General features: G+C 39.2%; 1 protein-coding gene across 2 annotated transcripts in view; it reads right to left on the bottom strand.

Annotated features, from left to right (window-relative positions):
- The window catches only part of FRMPD4 (FERM and PDZ domain containing 4), a 286717-nt gene that overhangs the window by 255218 nt on the left and 11152 nt on the right, over positions 1-20347 (bottom strand). The window contains exon 1 of one of the 2 annotated variants that reach the window (XM_087726191.1): positions 17167-17281. The exons of the other annotated variant lie outside the window; for it this stretch is intronic. The gene's annotated coding sequence lies outside the window, so the exon portion shown is untranslated. Of the gene's footprint in view, positions 1-17166; positions 17282-20347 lie in introns of those variants that run through there. 2 annotated transcript variants of the gene reach the window in all.

The following is a 20347-nucleotide window of genomic DNA, read 5'->3' as shown; positions in this document are numbered from 1 at the left end:
CCTTCTTTGGCCAGTAGATGATCCATTGAACATTTGTTATCAGTTACTGTATTTGTATTTGTATTTATTATACTTGTATGCCGCCCTATTCCCGGGGGGACTCAGGGCGGCGAACAAACACATGGGGAAGGGGGCAATACAAAAACAAACGAGACAAACAGGATACAAAGACAAATTAAAAACTACACAACAATCAACAATTCGAGTGGGGCTGGGAACTCATCAGCCCCAGGCCTGCCGGAACAGCCAGGTCTTGACGGCTTTGCGGAAAGTCTGAAGGGTGGCGAGGGTCTGAATCTCCATGGGGAGATCGTTCCAGAGGGCCGGAGCAGCCACAGAAAAGGCCCTCCCCCGGGGGGTCGACAGTCGACATTGGCTAGCTGATGGTATCCGGAGGAAGCCTAATCTGTGGGATCTGATTGGTCGAAGGGAGGTAATTGGCAGGAGGCTGTCTCTCAAGTACCCAGGTCCGATACCATGTAGAGCTTTAAAAGTAACGACTAACACCTTGAAACGCATCCGGAGTCCAATAGGCAGCCAGTGCAGCTCGCGGAGGATAGGTGTAACGTGGGTGTACTAAGGTGCACCCACAATCGCTCGCACGGCTGCATTGTGGACAAGCTGTAGCCTCCGAATGCTCTTCAAGGGCTGCCCCATGTAGAACGCATTACAGTAGTCCAGTCTTGAGGTCACAAAGGCGTGAGTGATTGTTCTGAGTGCCTCCCGGTTCAGGTAGGGACGCAATTGGTGCACCAGGCGAACCTGGGCAGGATCCCTCCCAAAGAGAGGTGGCGATTATCATCTGGATCCAGCCGCGTGTCACCTCCCTGCTGTTCGCAACCAGCCAGGAGGGGCACGGGTCCAGCACGCAAGTGGAGGCACTCATCGCTCCCATGGCCTTGTCCACTTCCTCAGGCGTGACAAGTTGAAAATTAATCCATAAATTCCGCTCAAGACCCTCCCCCGGTACCTCGGCTGGCTCTGAGCAATTGGAGTCCAGGTCTGCCCGAAGCCGAGCAACTTTGTCCGCTAAGAACTGGGCAAATTCCTTAGCTCTACCTTGTAAAGCGTCACCCGTGTCCCTCCCTTTCAGGAGGGAGTGGGTTATTCTGAACAAGGCGGCTGGGCGCGATTCAGCGGATGCAATCAGAGCGGCAAAATATGTGCTTTTTGATGCCCGTATTGCCAGAAGGTAGGCTCTGATGCAAGCTCTCAACAGTGCTTGGTCTGACTCGGACTTACTGGCCCTCCAGCGGCGCTCTAGGCGTCTCTTTTGGCGTTTCATCTCCCAGAGTTCCTCAGTAAACCAAGGAGCTCTCCTGGATCCGCTACCTCGAAGAAGCCGTAAAGGCGCAATCCGGTTAAGAGCCTCCGCTGCCGCTGAGTTCCAAGCAGCGACCAAGGTCTCCACCGGATTGTGGACGAGAGTATCAGGTATAACACCAAGCGCCATCTGGAAACCCAGAGGGTTCATTAGGCGCCTGGGGTGGAACCACCTAATCGGTTCCTACAGTGGGGGATTGGCCTCCGAAAGTCAAACCTCAGTAGGAAGTGGTCCGACCATGACAGGGGCAGGATCTCAGTACCCCTCAAACCAAGATCACGACTCCACTGCTCCGAGAGAAATACGAGGTCGAGCGTGTGACCCGCTGAGTGAGTTGGGCCCCGAATTACTTGGGTCAAGTCCATGGCTGTCATGGAAGCCATGAACTCCTGCGCCCCATCAGAGCGCTCGCCAAGTGAAGGCAAATTGAAATCCCCCAGCACCATAAGCCTGGGGAACTCAACTGCCAGCTCGGCTACTGACTCGAGGAGCGAGGGGAGAGCTCTTGTAACGCTGTTGGGAGGCAGGTACGTTAACAACAAGCCCACTTGACCCCCAAGGTGCAACTTCACCAGCAAGGACTCACACCCAACAAGCTCCAGAGCAGGGATCCTACGAGGAACTAAAGACCTTCGGATAACGATAGCCACTCCCCCACCCCTTTACTGCGGTCGTGGATGATGAAGCACCTGAAAACCCTCTGGGCACATCTCAGTAAGGGGGACTCCTCCCTCCGGGCCCAGCCAGGTTTCAGTAATACATGCCAGGTCTGCCCCCTTGTCTAAAATTAGGTCCCAGACGAGGGGAGCCTTGTGAACCACAGACCTGGCATTTAGCAACAGCAGCTTGAGACCAGGGCCCTGCCTACTCACGCCATCTGGCCTTGGAGTGGAACTAATAGGGCCGGAAGGAGGGATCTCTGAGACGTAGCGAACCCTCCTTCCCCGGTAATGGCTAGCCCTAAAGTTCCCGCCATATCTGCCCCTCCCTGTTATGACCGTAATGTTCCGGCCCACTCCCGGGTCCGTGGTCCCCCCATTCTTCCCTCTGGCTACCGCAGTCTCCGGCAGGCCCTTCGAATCAAACATCCTAGGCTGGGATTAGGCCTAGGTCCCCCCTGACACTTCTGCAGAGCACTCAGTGCAGAGGGTACCCGGTTGTGATCCCAGCCTACTCAGACATACACAATCACACAAACAAACATTCCCCACAAAGCGATTAAAAAACACAAATACAGCAATATAAAATAAAAGTGGGCACAATCAGTCAACCACATTCATACCACATACACTCACCATACCATTTAAAAAGTAGTGCGATGGTGCGATTTGAGATCGTGCAAGGACATTCTAGAATGAAGGAGGGGAACTAAAGTCCCAATCTTCTCCCATAGGAAGAGCAAAGTCTGAGAGTCAGGGGTAAGCAGCACGGTAGCAGCAATTGGAGGGACAGTTCCAAGGGCAGGTGTCTCAAGGCTGGTCATCTCCAATAGTCTCAATGGCCTTGGTGAAACAGGGCTCCCACAGGCAGCTGGGCCATGGCGTCCTGGAATCGCGGCGCTCTCAATAATATCAGCGGTTTCTAGGGAAGAAGGCAGGGCTTAGCAGTGAGAAGACGGAGTTTCAGGCCATTCCTGAAATTCCCCTATTCCGGAAGAATTGGATGGGTCGTTTACGATCCTAGCTGTCCCGGAGAGACAGTGAAGGTTTGGGGATATCCAGTGACCTCAGAGACGTTCGCAGGTCTCGGGGGGGGAGGGGGGGGCTCGGATTTCAACCCCTTTTGCCAACCCTTCCTGGATTAGCTGTATGCTAACCGAAACTGCAGGTAGCCCCTAAGAATGGTAGAAGTGTTTTCAACTGGTAAGCTGATTTTATTACTCAAAGAGAGACGGTCCGCATTAAAATCTAAGCTAATTGAAACCAAAGAACAGAAGAATCTAGCGGCGAATTGGTTTTTTTTAAAATGGATTTATGGCTGGTGGTTACCCTATTTCTTAAACGCTTTAAGGAATTCTTCAACATTTCCCCCTGACTCTTTCTAAGTGGGTTGTAAAACTAACGATCTGACACTTTTATTGCTTGGCTGTGTTGGTCTAAGATCAGATAAGATTGCACAGCTCCCAGCGTGTTATTACTTGCAAATATCTTAGAGTCTCTAACTGCGACACAACATGGCGTCGAATTATACTCCCAAGGGCTCGCTTCATACACTTTTTTCTGCATTTCGAAAGCTGTTTGATTCTTATCAAAGATTTGAAAAAAAATTGGATTATTTGACATTAAAACTTGAAGGAAAAGGTGAGAACGCTGAATGTTTGAATGTTCCTGAAATACAAATGAAAAATGTGAGAAATGACGTCTGGTCTATCTCGGAGGAAGGAAGAAATGCTATGCTGGAAAGGGGGGGAGCTAAAGAATCTACACTTTATGAAACATCATTGGCAGATTTCATAATTCCACCTTCGAGAATTAAAGTCAATTTGAAAAGTTTAACAAGCTTGGGACAACATTATTATCTCATCAGAGACATTCTGAGCAAAAAGGTGCGAAGATATCCCTGTTTGGACTTGCTTATAAAAACATTTGGTAAATCTATTCAACGAATGGCAATAGGACTGAGAAGGTTTTGTTATTGGAGAGACATAGGCTGACAGATGGAAGAATACAACTTAAAATTAGCTAAATCTAATTACTCTTATTTGTAATAGATATAGCTGAATAATAACTGATATTGATAGTAATGTATATAATGTGGAGTTGATATGATAAATAATAATTGGATATGAGAAAGGAAGGTTGGAAATACTTTTGGACTATATATAAAGGTTATTAATTACAATAATTACCACTATTAAAAATAAAATAAAATATATACAGTTAAATATTAATTAATATGGGGAAAATGTTATGATATATGATATAACTACATAAAGAAGGGAGAATGATAATAAACTATACTGCATGGAAGATGGACTTTTTGGTATTAAAAATTATGGATGCTCAGCTAAAATAGGATATGAGGATTTGATGTTAATAGAGGATTTTACAAACAAGTAAATGAAATGTCAGCAGGTGTTATGGATTAATTCTTTGGCATAGTTAAGGATGAAGGATGTTTAAATAACTGTAGTCAACTAAAAGTGGAGGTATAATGATGTTAATATGGTAAACATTTGAGTTAAGATATTTGAATTAATATGAATTAATGGAAGAGATGCACCAAAACATGTTGTAACCAGCTGATATACTTTTTTTTATTATATATATAATATATACCTGTGTTCTTTTTTTTTTTGTTCTTTGTTTTGTTTTTTCTTCCCTGCCTTGTCTTTTGTTCTTTTTGTCTTTTTTTGTCCCCCACTGATGTGGGCATGTATTGTTTAAGATTATTATTTTTATTAATATTTTTAAATAATAATTACAGTCAAATGAAAATGGATATATGATGATGGTGATATGTATGAATATTTGAGTTAAAATGCTTGAGTTAACATGAGTTATGTTTGTTGACTGGGGAGGAGATACATGAAAGTATATTTGTGACCGACTGACACATTTTTTATAGCATGTAAAGAAAGATGTTGTACTTGTTTTAAATTAAAAATTAAAAAAAATTTTTTTAATAAAAATAATATCAGCGGTTTCTAGAAGTTGAACTATGGCACTCCCAAGTGGCCTCAGCATTCCAGGCAGCTCCAAACCCCTTAAACCAGCTGGGCAGCAGTGTTGGCCGAATGCAGCAAAGGCAGCAGTGAGGCTGTTACCAGCTGGAACTCCCCTCCATGGAAAAAAGGGGGGAGAGGCGCACGCCCTCGCAGTTCCGCGGTGTTTCCCACATCCCAGGCAAGCTGCAGCAGTTCATCCATTCCAAAAACGCTCGTGCCGCCCCCGTTCCCCTTGGGGGGGAGGGAGGCCATTCATATGTAACTACAGTCGCCGTTTGCCGTTCGCACCACCCGCGCCGTCTGGAGGAGGGGGGAGCCGTTCGTATGCTTCTTCCCCACCACCTCCCAGGGCTCAAACCAAAGCGCAGCAGTTCTTTAGGCTGCAAGCCACCCGTATTGTCTCCGTGGGGAGGGAAAGGCCGTTTTCAGTCTCGGGGGGGGGGGAGGGGGGAGCCGTTCATATGCTTCTTCCCCACCACCTCCCAGGGCTCAAAAACAAAACGCAGTTCTTTCGGCTGCAAGCCGCCTGTATCTTCTCCGTGGGGAGGGAAAGGCCGTTCGCAGTCTCTGTGGGGGGGAGGGGGGAGGGAGCCATTTGTATGCTTCTTCCCCACCACCTCCCAGGGCTCAAAACAAAGTGCAGCAGTTCTTTTGGCTGCAAGCCGCCCATATCATCTCCGTGGGGGGGAAAGGCCATTTTGCAGTCTCTGTGGGGGGGGGAGCCATTCGTATGCTTCTTCCCCACCACCTCCCAGGGCTCAAAACAAAATGCAGCAGTTCTTTAGGCTGCAAGCCACCCGTATCGTCTCCGTGGGGGGGGGAAGGCCGTTCACAGTCTCTTGTTGCCATTCCAAACAGTTGCTCCATCTGGGGTCGTCCGGGAAGGCTTCTCATTAATAATCACCGTTCCCGGCTCCTCTCAAGTTCTTCTTACCAGGCTTAGCTCCTCCGGCATCAAATTGCAACAGAACTCGAGTTATCAGCCAAGTTGTTTCTTCTTCACACCCGAGCGAAAAGCTCAAGCAGCCATCTTCCTTGCACATGCGCACAATATGGTCATACTGGTCATAGATCCAATTTGAGACTGGAACCAAAGTGGCTATTCTGCACCACATATTCTGCTATTCTGCTGCTTTCTTCCCTACTTGTGTTCTAAGCCATAGCAAGAAAAGGAAGAAAAATGACCCAGTTCATCACAGCCTTCTCTTGTCATGGGTGGAAGTCAAATGGGGCAAGGAAGGAAATTATTTTATAACCCTTTCCCAGAAGAATGCAGGCAGCTGAGTTTGGCTGTCAGTAGTCAAGAATCACTGTGTGTGTGTGTGTGTGCGCGTGCGTGTGTGCGCATGTGTGCGTGCGCACGCGCACACAGTAGCCTTAGATGTCAGTAATAATAAAACAAGACCCCTAAACTACTTTTCTAATACACTAATTGCTTGGCATAATTTGTGCCAAGACACCCCTTGTGAAGAAAGCACAGAAATATGGTCCAAGGCTGTCTGATAGATGGACTAAAATGATGCACTTATATTCATATTCTAAACCTAAAGTTAATGGAAGAACTTTACACTAAAGTAACAGAATGTTCAATTTATTAAGATAAATTATCATCAAGCTATATAGGTAGTCCTTGACTTACAACAGTTCATTTAGTGACAGTTCAAAGTTACAGCAACACTGAAAAAAGTGACTTATGATGACCTTTTTTCACACTTATAACTGTTGTAGCATCCCCATGGTCACATGATCACAATTCAGATGTTTGGCAACTAGTTCATATTTATGATGGATGCAATGTCCCTGGTTCATGTGACCAGCTTTTGCAACCTTCTGATAATTAATGGAAGCAGATTCCATTAATAACCGTGTGACTAACCTAACAACTGCAATGACTCACTTAACAACTGTGACAAGAAAGATCATAAAATGGGGCAAAACTCACTTAACAATGTCTCAATTAGCAACATAAATTTAGATTTCAAGTGTGGTCGTACATCAAGGAATACCTGTATAAAACGAGAAGGGATGATAGATGCCACCCACACAGAAGGAAAAAGCACTCATAGAATTTTTTCCTCTGGGGTCAAAATTCAAAAACACTCTTTTTTTCACTGTAAAATGCTTTAATGTATATTTCAAAGCAGGATTCAAATATATCTGACTGACTTGATCTCTAATTTGACAACAATACTGGAAATTGCTATTTTTAGTCTACCCTATTGTTTATTTGGCTGTTATATGGTCATATAGCTAAAGCTTCTGAGAACATGAACAAGAATATGTTTTATTACAATACACGGGGAATTTGGCTTGTGGTTTCTTCTAGACTTTTGGGTCCTGCTCAAACAACAGGTGGAGAGCATGGTGAGGGGAGCCTCTGTGCAACTTAGCACCAATTGCCAACTTATTTGGACCAAAAAGCCGATGTTCTGATCACCATGCAGGTTAACCATTGCATTAATAGTCTATGAGTGGATGCTTTTGAAAATTACTCAGATGTTGCAAGGTTGTAAAATATTTTGTGGATTTTATATGTTCCTCGGGATTTTATTCAGCATATTCAGTGTGGGTTTTATGACATATGGACTTCTTTTATCGTTTTATGTTTTTGTATATTGCCTGGAGACTGGCAATATGAAAGATATAAAATTAAATACTAATTTAAGGTGACCAGACATAACGCTTTTGGCGTGACACCCCCGCTTTTTGATGCATTTTCCCGCGTCCCGCCCGCTTTTTTAAAAGGCACGCTTTTTTTGGCAATCGCAGCTCCCGCCCATCAGCTGCTGGGCTGGCTCATCGTTCTGTTCTATGCTACCTACAAATTTAAGCCAGCCCAGCCTGCCGCTCACTGAGTTGATTGGCTGGACTCCAGCCAATCAGTGAGCTGGCCAACCAGCTCACTGATTGGCTGGACTCCTTAGCTGAGGACGCAGAGGAGTCTCCATTTTATTTTGTCTTTCTTGTTGGGGTTGCAGCTGCACTTACTGGTGGTGAGTAAAATAAATCATGTTTTGTAAAAAATTTTACTCGGGAGTAAATTTTACTTACTCCCGAGTAAAAATTTTACTCGGGAGTAAAAAGCGGCTGCCGGTCGGGCAGAGAACTTCCACGTGGTTCCATCCAGACTTGCCGCCCGTGCTGGCTGTGAACTCCGCAAAGCCAAAGGGGGAGAAGGCAGGGGGCTGTCTCCTCCCCCCAGCCCAGCAAACAGTCCTTTTTTCAGCTGTGCAGACAACTTCCACGTGGCTCTCGCAGCCCGGCAGAAGCATTTTTTCGGGGGAGGGCTCTGCCTTAAGCAAGAATTGCATTAAAGACCAGAGCAACAATTATTTGCCTGGAGAGACAAATAATTCCTAGGGATACTTGCCATGTTCTTTCATCACCATGACGATCTTATTTTTTGGAGCTAAATGTATTTTTCCAGTTTGAATTGGGCATAATCTTTTTTTATTGATCCACTGTCAGGAAGAGGGATTATAATTTAAAACAGATGATTTCAGTGGCATCTTTTTTATTAATTTAAATTTCTTTCCGTTCTCCATACCCATCTTCTTGTATCAAATAATAGCTGTGGATTCATTGGTATTAAATGTATATGTTTGAAGCAGTGCAGGAAATCTTGAAAACTTATGAATTTCTCTCCCCTCTGTGGCATTAGGCCTTAGTATCTGATTTGCTATATAACTTAGCAGTAGTTATTAGCACTCTTGGTGAATGATTCCCTTTTCTCAAATTATCTTGAACAATAGTTTGCAGTGTTTTCATATCTTGCACCCAGCTTTTTAAATTTATTATTAAATAATTTGTATTCTATCAGGGGCTTTCAGCAGTTTACAGCAACAAAAATGCCAAATAAAATTATATTATTATAAAATCATTGTAACAATTCCACAAAAACAATAAAAAGAAAATCCAGTGATAAAACCATATTAAATCCCAATGGCTCTAGAAGACAGAATAATTTGTACAGCCTTCCTGAATGGACAGCAGGTTAGGGCTCCCTGCTCTGGAGGAGGTTTCCAAAGGATGGGCAGGGCACCAGCTGAGACCTTTCTCCTGAGAAAGCCCTACCTTTGTCATGAATGGGATTACAGGGCCTCACCCATCAAGGGTGTCCCTCTTTTCCAATCTGAAAATCTGGTCACCTTATACTAATTAGCATTTAAATTGTGCATGATTTTATAAGGAATTTAAAGTTGATGTCAGAAAACTGTTTAAATTTTATGAATTGAAATTTACACAAACAAATTCAAAATTCAGTTGCGTATTAGGAAAAAATCAAATCTACAAATATAACATAGCTAGGACAACAGTGAATCTGAAAAAAATGTATGAAACTATAGTTGATACCAGCTCTGAGTGTTAAGAGAGCTAGTAACTATTTCTAACACCAATTGATGGTAAAGACTTCTCTTCTTTCTCAAAAGTAACAAATAACCTCCCACATCATCAAATACAAGAAAAATAAACTGTAACTTGATTGATTGATTGATTGATTGATTGAATAAATTTATAGGCCGCCCAATCCCGAAGGACTCCGGGCGGCTTACAGAAAATAAAATTTTAAAAAGTAAAGAGTTAAAAACAAACAGAGAAAACCAGATTAAAAGAAAGCACATCATGCACCCAGTCTAATCAGGGCTGGACCTCGGTCAAGAGGTCAACAGTCCCAGGGCTGCTGGAATAGCCAGGTAACTGTTGTATATATGTACTGATTTATCACTTCAAACTAAAATTACTTTCCCAAACCTAATCTTTTTCTTAATAAGTAATTTTACTAAACTGATTTCATTGTACTGATCATTTCAGTACAATTCTACTGTTCACTCCAGCAAATGAATTAGTTGTGCCTGCAGAAAGGCTAAATGCATTTAAAGACAAATCAACAGAATTCCAGTTTTCAAATCATAGAAATATTTCCATGCTGTTCTATGAGCAGACTAAAGGTAAGTTCTTGACTACAACCATTCATTTAGTGACTATTTGAAGTGAATTGAAAAAGTGACATGACCATTTTTTACACTTACAATCATTGCAGCATCCCCATGGTCATATGATCAAATTCAAATCCCTGGCAACTGGTTCATATTTATAACAGTCCTGAGATCATGTGATCAATTTGCGACTTCTGACAAGCAAACCCAAATGGGGAAATCAGATTTGCTTAATAACTGTGTAATTAACTTAACAACTGCAGTGATTCACTTAACAACTATGACAAGACAGATCATAAAATGGGGAAAAACTAACTTAACAACTATCTTGCTCAGCAACAGAAATTTTGGGCTCAATTGTGATCATATGTTAAGGATTACCTGTCCCAGTAATGGTACCCAATTCTATTAAATAAAATGGAGAAGATTCGGAGGAATTTCAACAAAGATTATCACAGCTTGAGAACTATCATGTAAAAAAGATTTTAGGAACTTGTATGTCAATATTGAGAAGAAAATATTGAGGTTGGAGAAACAGTGCTTATCACTTCTAGTGTTCTCTAGAAAAATGCCACAAGTATGAAAACTGCAAAGACTTGTTCAAGCAGTTGTTAAACTGTTGGAGGAGTCAAGACTATCTTGAAGGCACCAATATACACACACAATTTTTATAACAGCTTTTAACTTTTGCAAAAAAGCCACAATTCAAAATATATATTATAAAATATGCATATACAAACCTCCTAAAGTGTTTTAAGGATTCATGCTTGGCAACATATGCATTTATTTCTAAAGATCTGGCCTCATCTAGGATTGCGTGCAGTACATAGCTATTAAGTGTTGCTGCTTCATGTCAATGAAACATTATTTGCCAGTTCAATACTGTTCTGTTTCAACCAATGCCTCATGGGAATATAAAGTACTCTGTTACAATAATACATTTTGGGCAAGTCTTTGCTGTTTCATTTTATCATGCTAATGCAGCTAATATTTTTGCTAAAAATATGGGAACTTTTCTAAAAATTATTTGAATCTGCATCTGAAAATGCACATCATTATTGATCTCCAACTAATGGTTGGGAATCAGGAACGCAATACTTGGTTAGAGAATGACTTGCTATAGATTAAACAACATTAATACTACTTGTAATGCACAACTCATGTGGTATATGGGATGTTGTGGGTTGGACCCTCTGGATCTGTATGTTTTCTGCATTTTCCCACAATTACTGTGGAGGCCCATTCAATACTGCTGACATTAGCTGACCTCTAATGCTCTATTTACCCGGGAAAAAGCAAAGTTGCAGCCCTTCTCTCTTTTTCCTTCCATATTCTACTCAGAAAAGATCAAAGTCTGTGATATGTCTACATTCCTTTCTGAAATAAGAGCCCATAACTCATTATACAGCCAATTTTTTATTATATAAAAACAAGGGTAAAGAATTAGAAATATGTTGAAAGAAACAAAATAAGAAAAGGAAAAATAAAGAAAAATAAAGAACTGAACTATTTCTGAAAATGCTGATTCCAGTCAATAGTATGCTCTCTTTTTCTCTGTTGTGTATACACACATACACAGATTGAGAACAAAATCTCAACAACTCAAATCAGTCTATAAAATAAATATCTGTACCTAGCTGACTACATACATTTTTGATTTCCAAGTTAAATTTTAGGTAGGGTTATCTTTTTATCTAAAGAAAAATATTCCTAAAAGAACCAAGAACTAAAATATAAATTAAAATTGAGCTAATACCATTCTTCTCTTGATTCTACAATTAAATGAAGTTATGTTGATAGACTGAAAAGACACTTTTGCTGCCAGATAGCATCAATTTTAGTGCCTTTAAAATATATAGTCATTAATGTTTCCTAATGTTTAATAAAATTTATATTTCTGACAAGAATTTGATGTAACAGTTAACACATCAATTAGAAATCTGGAGATAGTAACTTCTAATTCCGCCATAGGCACAAAGCCAACTGTGTGACTTGAGCTAGTAACTTTCCCTCAGCTGTAGGAAGGAGGCAATAGCAAACCACTTCCAAACTATTGCCAAGAAAACTGCAGGAATCTGCCCAGGCAATGGTGAGGAGTCAAAACTAACACATACAGACAAAAAACCCTTACTTTCTTTGGTGAGAAGTTTCATCAAAATCTTAGTATACTGAATTACAATTTTTCATTCTTCATATATTATTTAATTTTGCAATCTATAACTTAAAATCTCCCAATCTATTTATTGCACTGAACATTCATATAATTTTAGTAATAAGCGATCTATCCTTTTGTGAGTTTAGGATTATTTCAGAACTGAACAACAAACAACTAATGTTTTGGCTTCTAAGTCAGCAATTCTCCTGATAAATATATTAACATTTTAAAGGATCATTAATGGCATACATTTTTTTGTTCCACAGACATAATTATTGATAAACAACCCTTTTTTTTGGCAGAAGCTAATAGCCCCCAAGTGGAAATAATTTGGTATCTTTTGTATTATTAATTAATCATCTGTTATGTTCTATAACATTCTTTCATACACGGTGACAATCTTTATTTGCTATCTGCATTGACTTAAGCATAAAAACGTGGAGGGTACCTTCACCTTCTTACTTTTCAATTATGATTTTTTCCTTTGCTAGAATTCTATTTTCAGGAATGTTAAGTTTTCCAGTATTAAAGTCATTTTAAATCCTTTGGTAAAAACTGTCAAATATTTTGACAGCTACCTTCTTTAGTGTGCTGATGGATTTAGAATTGGAAGCATTTTGTTTGGCCTTGCCCTCTGAAGTGTGAAAAAAATCTTACCAATTTCAGTACACTCAAAAACATATTTTAGCATCTCACAGATTACTATGTCAGATTAAGGGAAAGAAAGAGTCTTATTGCTTATTGCTTATGATATTTTATAAAATACTAAACACAATCTGGAATAAGAATGTATGAGTCAGACCATGCTGTACACTGTACACTGCTGCTGTACACTGTGCACCATATCATCTTATCTGAGAAGAGAATAGTTGGAAGAAGTTAAAAGAAATTAAAAGTGCATATTTGTAGAAAAGAAATGAGGGACTTCTTTGTTTTCTATACAATAAATGCACATCTGTTACACCTTTTGTTGAAAAGTAGTATTCCGTGAAATCAAATTATATTCTAAAACAAAAATTGACAGCTACTATGTGCTTGTCATTTTATATTCAAATATCCAAGGATCTGAAGATCCAGTTTATTTGTTTGTTTCTCACCTTTATTAATTTTAAAAATAATTCAAGGTGACAAACACATAAAATACTCCTTCCTCCTCTGACTTTCCCCACAGCAAGAACCCTGTAAGGTAATTTGGGCAGAGAGCCCAAAGTCACCCAGTTGGCTTTTGTACCAGTAGGCTACGTCACATATACACTGTACCATGTTTTCCCAAAAATAAGACAGGGTCTTGTTTTCTTTTGACACCCCCCCCGAAATAAGCGCTTGGCCTTATATTGGGGAGGTCTTATTATTTTGGAGGTGCAGAAAGCGGCTAGTATGGTCAGCTCATGGCTGCTGCTGTGTTGCAATATTTTCAGGGAGGGCTTATTTTAGCACATGTTCTCAAAAGCCCAATTGGTCTTATTATCTGGTGAATCTTATTTTGGGGAAAACAAGGTAGCAATCTGATTTTAACCCCCATGAGACTATGTTCTCATTTATGTTTAATCATTTTAAGTGTTTTTTAGTCTATTTTAATTGTTAGTATTATTAAACACCACACATAATCACCCTTTGTGAGATAGATGGCTGTATAAAAGTGTAAATAAATAAATAAATAAATAAATAAATAAATAAATAAATAAATATTGCAACTTTTTTTAAATAATTAACACAATTTCAACTTTCCATGCCAGTTTCTGATTATCTTGTTTTATTATTGGCAATTGAAAGAAGGGGGGGGGGGTGAACTGATTAAATTCAAGGGAGCCTTATTAAATTCAGTGGGACTATCTCCCCAAGTATGTATAGCAATACAATCCTTTTAACAAATTGAGAAAATTTGTATCATTCTTAAAACATAGAGTTTATTTAAAAAAGGAGTAGCATGAGAGCACACTAAAATATAGAGAAAATAAATCAGGACCTGATCAAAAAAAGTGAGGTAATATGACATAACATAACTAGGAACCATAATTAAGAAAATCTGCTAATTACCCTCCGACATTTATCCTTTGATGTAATGCAACACTCAGTCACAACACTAAATACAGATCATCTAAGAATTTACTGTTTAGATCAAGATGTTAAAACATCTGTCTACCATAGCACACAGCCCTGAGCTCAGCTAGGCTTGGGAGGAATCAAGTGCAGGCTTTTTTATAAACTGCAGTGGATTTTTTAAAAAAAATCTAGCTCAATTATAAATACTGCTGTTCCATGTTCAATTTAAAAATAATTCATTCCATTCTCATAAAAATATTACCTTATCTTTAAATTGTAAATCAGGTTTCTTTTTATTTAAAAAAAGTATATTACTAAGAGGGAAAATAATAAAAACAGGGAGATCAACCCAACAACATTTAAATATCAAGATATCAAAATCCTAAAATCAAAAGAAGAGCACACACCAGTTCATGTGTGAACAAAAATAAATAGACATTACTGGTATGCCTAAGAATTATTTCATATTAGATGCTATTTTTATTTTTCCTTTTATAGGCAAGTCAGCCTCCTCGGTTTTCTCACCAAGTTGTGGTTAAATGTTAGCATCCTCCACAATATTCTTCTTCCCAGTATTGCCAGTAATAGTGAGTGTGAGAAATATTTTTAAATGCAAGATAGGAATCATTGTAAACAGTACAAGAATGTCAATAGTATCACCAAATCCAATCTAGCCACTGATTCTTCTAAGAATCGTTTATTTACTGATGTGAATGGGTAAAAAATCGGACAGCTTGCTAAGAACAATTTTCAAGAATTGTTTAATCTGTTGAAGATTCTACATAAAGCTGAAAAATGTCACATAATCATAAAATGGACCGAAATTTTCCCCAGAATTGTTTAAAATTTAACATCTTGTGCTCCAAATTTAAATATATCACCAAAATGGAAGATCCTGAAAATTAGATCAGCATGCAGATGCAAGCAAGCTGGGAACAGATGAAAAAACAAGAATACCAAAGAATACCTGATCAAGTAATATCACCTAGAAACAGTGAAGATTGGGGAATCACTGGAACAGCAATAACAACTAGAGCCAAAAAGATTAACAGATACGAAGCCTGAATTGCTCACTAAAAACTGAGCAGTTCTGGGTGCAGCTACCAGAGAGCCCAAAGAAATACAATAATAATTCAACTAAGATAATGAAGATGGACAATAAAAAAAGCTGAAATGAAAAAAAATCTTGTAATAAACAACAGAATGATGGAGAAAAGGGAAGGTACATCAAGAATTGGTCAGGTGAAAATGAACCAAAACAAGGAGGTAAAACTAAAGATTGTTTAATATCTACCAACAACTTTCAAATTACTAATTGGCATGGTAGCTGATGCAATTCAACACCATCTAGTTGGAAACAAGTTCTTTCCACCTGAGCAGGAAGTAAACTGTCCAAATAGCAAAGTTTTGACAAGATGATTTTACAAAACTGTGAGAGAAAGAAAACCAACTTGAATGTAGCTTATATTGATTACAAGAAGGCATTCGACTGCCTGGATTCAAGTCCCTAGAAATAAAGAGGAATCATTAGAAACACCACAACTGTGTGCAAAGATCAGTGGCACAATTGAAGATATGGTTGCTGATCAGTGGTGATAGACTTGGAAAGATTAATATCAAGAGAGAAATCTTTCAAGGTGACTCACTCTCACCACTACTGTTTTGTCATTGCATTGACTCTTCTGTCAATGATACTGAATAAGTCAGGCCATGGCTATCAAAACATCAAAAACATCCACAGGCTATCCCACCTCCTTTACACTGACAATTTGCAACTATATAGTAAAACACTATCTGAAATAGAATCACTGCTTAACATCATATATATAGCCAAGATACCCCAATGGAGTTTAAACAAATGGAAAACACGGGAAAATAGTGAATGGGGGACAATAGTAAAAACTGAAGGAATTAAGATGCCCTGTGGAAATAATATCAAGTGTCTGGACTACAAAAACTTCAGTATCTTTCAAGTTGACAACAAGCACACCGAGATAAAAAAGAAGGTTAGAAGTTAATACAGGCCTTTTTCCTTTTCCCCCTTCTTTTCTTTTTTTGCAAATAAATTAAAGAAAAAATACCATAGATAATTCTAAAAATTATTTCTAAACAAAAACATAGACCAGTCTATAAACACAGTGAACAGAAACAACTAGCATTTTAAAAAACACCATAAACAAAATTCAGCGAAACCAGAAAAAACTCCGTTATTACTGATTCATACCTTTCAGCTGTATTTTGATTCATTTGTATTAAAATTGCCATTATGGTCTCCTACTATGTATATGATGCTGATGTTTTTTTACCTAGAGATACTTTTTTAAAAAATGACCTTAATATAGTCAAACAATCTCTGCGGTATCACTTGGACAGGATTCCAATAATTTCTACTGAGACAAAAAATAAGTATTTTTTAAATTTGGCAGTAGTGAATGGACGCATTTAAACATACAACTCTTTTCTCCAAAAATTTCCTTCTTTTGTCCTACTCCAACTTTTCCCTGATTTTATCAAAACAGATAATAGTTCAGTCAATTCTATTTTTAAAAAAGTATTTTGGAAAAAAAAAGATGTTTGATATTCATCTTTGCAGTTGACAACATAATTGTTCTTTTGAATTTTTCCTTGTTTAGAATAATAATGCAACACTGAAAGAAAGTTGTTTATATAGCATCTAAGACTTCTCTTTGTAAAACTTTAAATAATAAAGAAAACTTTTAGAATCTGTACAAGTCATGTCAATATGATCAGACTCTTTTACATAATTTAGACATTTATTCGCTATCCTTTCCTTGCCAGCCTTTAAATTTAGAAGAGACTTTTGTTTAATATCTATTGGAGCTAATATAGTCAAGTAACTAAAAATATTTTTAATGAAAAGCTATATAAAAGATATATTATATAAAAATCAACATTATGAAAGTGGTTATCCTAAAAACTATGTTTAAAAGAAATTCACAAAAATTAATCTGTGATTAATATCAGCAAATAAGAGGAAAAAATTCATAGATATGAAGGTTAACCATACAGGAGGAAATACCTGTTTAAAAATGAACATTTACTGCTGGCTGCATATTCAATAGCAACGTTCCTCAATATGAGGCTCCCAGGTGTTTACACGGTACTGGCAAATTCTCAATTTCCATCCCAACATATATAACAGGTGCCAGGTTGAGAAACTAAGGAAAAATAGAATATATTCAACTTTTAAAAAGTATATTGTGTTATGGATAATAGAACTCTAAATATATTCATTTAGTAATAACTGAAATATAAAATGGATTATTTTGAAAAGAACCTTGTTTAAAATAGAAGCCCTAAGGCTTTGAAAAAAATCAGAACTTTTAATTACTACAAGAACGTTACGTTCCAAGTAGGCTGAAACACAACATATTTTGGTTGATTTGATTCATCTTTGTATATTGTGTAGTCCTGGCCTACTTTCCTTTATTCTATAAACTAAGGTCAAACAAACCATGATTTGGGTAATAAACCAATAATCAACAAGTATATTCTGAATCTCCCCATCTGTAAATTTGAAACTGATAATTAGTAAAATATTTGATTATTTTTAAATTATCTTGTATTGCATTTTTTGAGTAAAATATGTGTTTGATTTATTATAAGGGATGTATTATTATACAACAAGGTTTTCTGTTACTAGAAGGATTCAGCACATAGAAATTCATTAAATGTTAGCTGCAGTAAATTTGTTAATTTTAAATGTTTATGTTTATATGCTCACTATAGCGGATTCACTACAGGAAACCAAGCCATTCCGTTAAAAGCTTATTCTACTGATTTACTGTTGAACAGATACAGTGTTGGAAGATATGGCTTTCAATTGTCCCCAACTCTACAGTAAAGATGAATAGTTCTATCAGTTAAATATAAAAGAAACTCTGATTAAATTTCACAGCAGGAGTTACTTTATTATGCCTTTTCTTTAAAATCTAACTAAGAGCATCCAAGATACTGTACCTTATGATACAAAAAGTACATCTATCATAGTAAAAACTAAGCAAAGGTTGCATAGTATACATATATTTAAGTATTCATTTTACTTGAGTTTGTTGTAATAGTTACTTATGATATTCTAAAGCAATAGATGTAAGAATAGAGAGTACCATGATGATTATGTGTCATCAAGTTAGTGCAAGTGTTTGCAAACTCATATTCTCTAGAACAAACTATCCCCAATCCAACCTTCAGATCCTGCAAAGCCTTGTAATTACTATTGTAGTCTACCCACCTTACTGCTGTCCATTCTTTTTCCTTTTCTGTCCACATTTCCAAGTATTAGAGACTTCTCATAAGAGCTGGTCTTCACATAAAGTTTGTGACGTATGATAATTTTAGTGTGGTTATTTGAGCTGCAAGTGAGCTACAGACTGATTTGTTTTATGTTTGTTTGTTTGCTATGCTACTCATGAAAGGTATATACTGTATCTTCCACCCTGTTTTTTTAAATCTAACTTCTCCTAAAGTTTCAAAGGAAAAAACCATTGCTTAGTGATTCTGATTTTTGTGAGTACTGGCTATAGACATATCATGGCATTGGAATATCTTTTCCAGGGCCTTCTATCTAGTGCTTGTCTGCAGACTACTTGTGTCAGCATTCCAAATACCATGTAGAATCAAATCAGAATCGAAGGCAAAACTATGCTTAAAGTTCCAATTTAACGGGATCCCAACTCTACATCAGAATCCCACCCAGTTAAAAGTTCATGATCTTGTCCCCACACCCACAATCCCTCACATGGTCCAATCTCCTTCTTCCACGCTGGCGTGGATGCCCAGCTTCTTCCGGTCAGGTGTACTGGTGTGGAGAACAAAGGATGACCTTACGTCTAGTAAAGAATGAAAACAATACATTCCAAAATCCTACTCCTTCTAATCCCTCCTCCCATTGACTATACTTAAAGAAACAGCATAATGAAATAAGAGAAAGTGTGGCAGAATTCTAAAAGGAATATAAATGCAGGCCTGACAGGTGGCCTCTCCTCAGAAGAAAAAGGGTTCCTGAAAAGAGAACAACATAAAAGTTAACATATAAAAAACCACCTACTTCTACCCCAGGGGACCCTTTGGCTTATCAGGAAACTTCTCGTGGAATTGTTCTACTAACTTTTCCACTTTTAAGTTCCAACTTTTCACCCAAGTGGCTTCAGACAAAGGGTAGCCCTTCCATTGCACTAAATACTGCAAGCGACCCCTATTCAACCTAGAGTCTACAATCTTTTCCACCTCAGATTGTGGTTCCCCTCCTATCACTATAGATGGTGTTTCCCCTTCTACCTCTAAAGGAGGAGAGAAAGCTTGGGTGGATGCTCTTATGCTAGACCAGTGACATGCAGTGAGCTTCATGGCCAGTGAGGCAAGCGCGAAAGCCCTGCTGAAGCCCCGGTGCCGCGTCCGCCATAGAGCGGGACCAGGACCCACTCTATGGCGGACGGCGCCAGGACTTTAAAGTCCTCCCACTGGGGCCCTGCCACCACTTTAAAGCCATGCCCCCAGGCACCGACTGCTCCAGCGAGGCTTCCAGCTCCATCCCGGCGAGTGGAGAGGGCGAGGGAGGACTGGAGGCAATGGGCGGGCAGGCGGCAAAGCGAGGCTGCTCGGGCGGCTGAGGCTCGGCCACCCGTCGTCCCCCAGGCCGGCTCTGCCGATGCAGTGGCGCTGCTGAGCCCTCCAGCCCGCCCTCCCGTCGCCTCCAGTCCTCCCTCGCCCTCTCCACCCACCGGGATGGAGCTGGAAGTCTCGCTGGAGCAGTAGGTGACAACTTGTTTCTGTAGAATAAATTGCAATAATGCAATCTTGAGATGATGATTCTATTATACAAAACTTCTTTGAGGAGGAGGAGGAAGGGGGGGAGAGTTTATTTGGTTAGGTGTGATTAGACACGCAAGGAATTCATAATAATTATACCAATAAGGATGTAGTAAATAAGATAAGAAGGATAATACTGGTACAGTCATATAAATGTATATAGGCATTAGTCAGTGTTGTGAGAATTAGGTATTCAGCAGAACAGAATGATGGAACTATGGAAGAAACTGTCCCTGTGTCTACTTTTTGGCATGCAATACCCTATAGTAGCATCCCGAGATGTCATGGTCCCACTATAGCCCGGTTCAGAAGAGGAGGATTTGGAACTGGGACCATCTTACAGGAAAGGCATGTCTACCTTGGGAGATGCCAGGGGCTGAGGACAATGTTGT

This window comes from Thamnophis sirtalis, unplaced genomic scaffold, assembly GCF_051295495.1.
Source record: "Thamnophis sirtalis isolate CommonGarterSnake01/CBP01778 unplaced genomic scaffold, rThaSir2_p1.2 scaffold_12, whole genome shotgun sequence".
NCBI lineage: Eukaryota > Metazoa > Chordata > Lepidosauria > Squamata > Natricidae > Thamnophis > Thamnophis sirtalis.
Note: the sequence above shows the minus strand (reverse complement) of the source record. Positions and strands in the feature narration are given on the sequence as shown.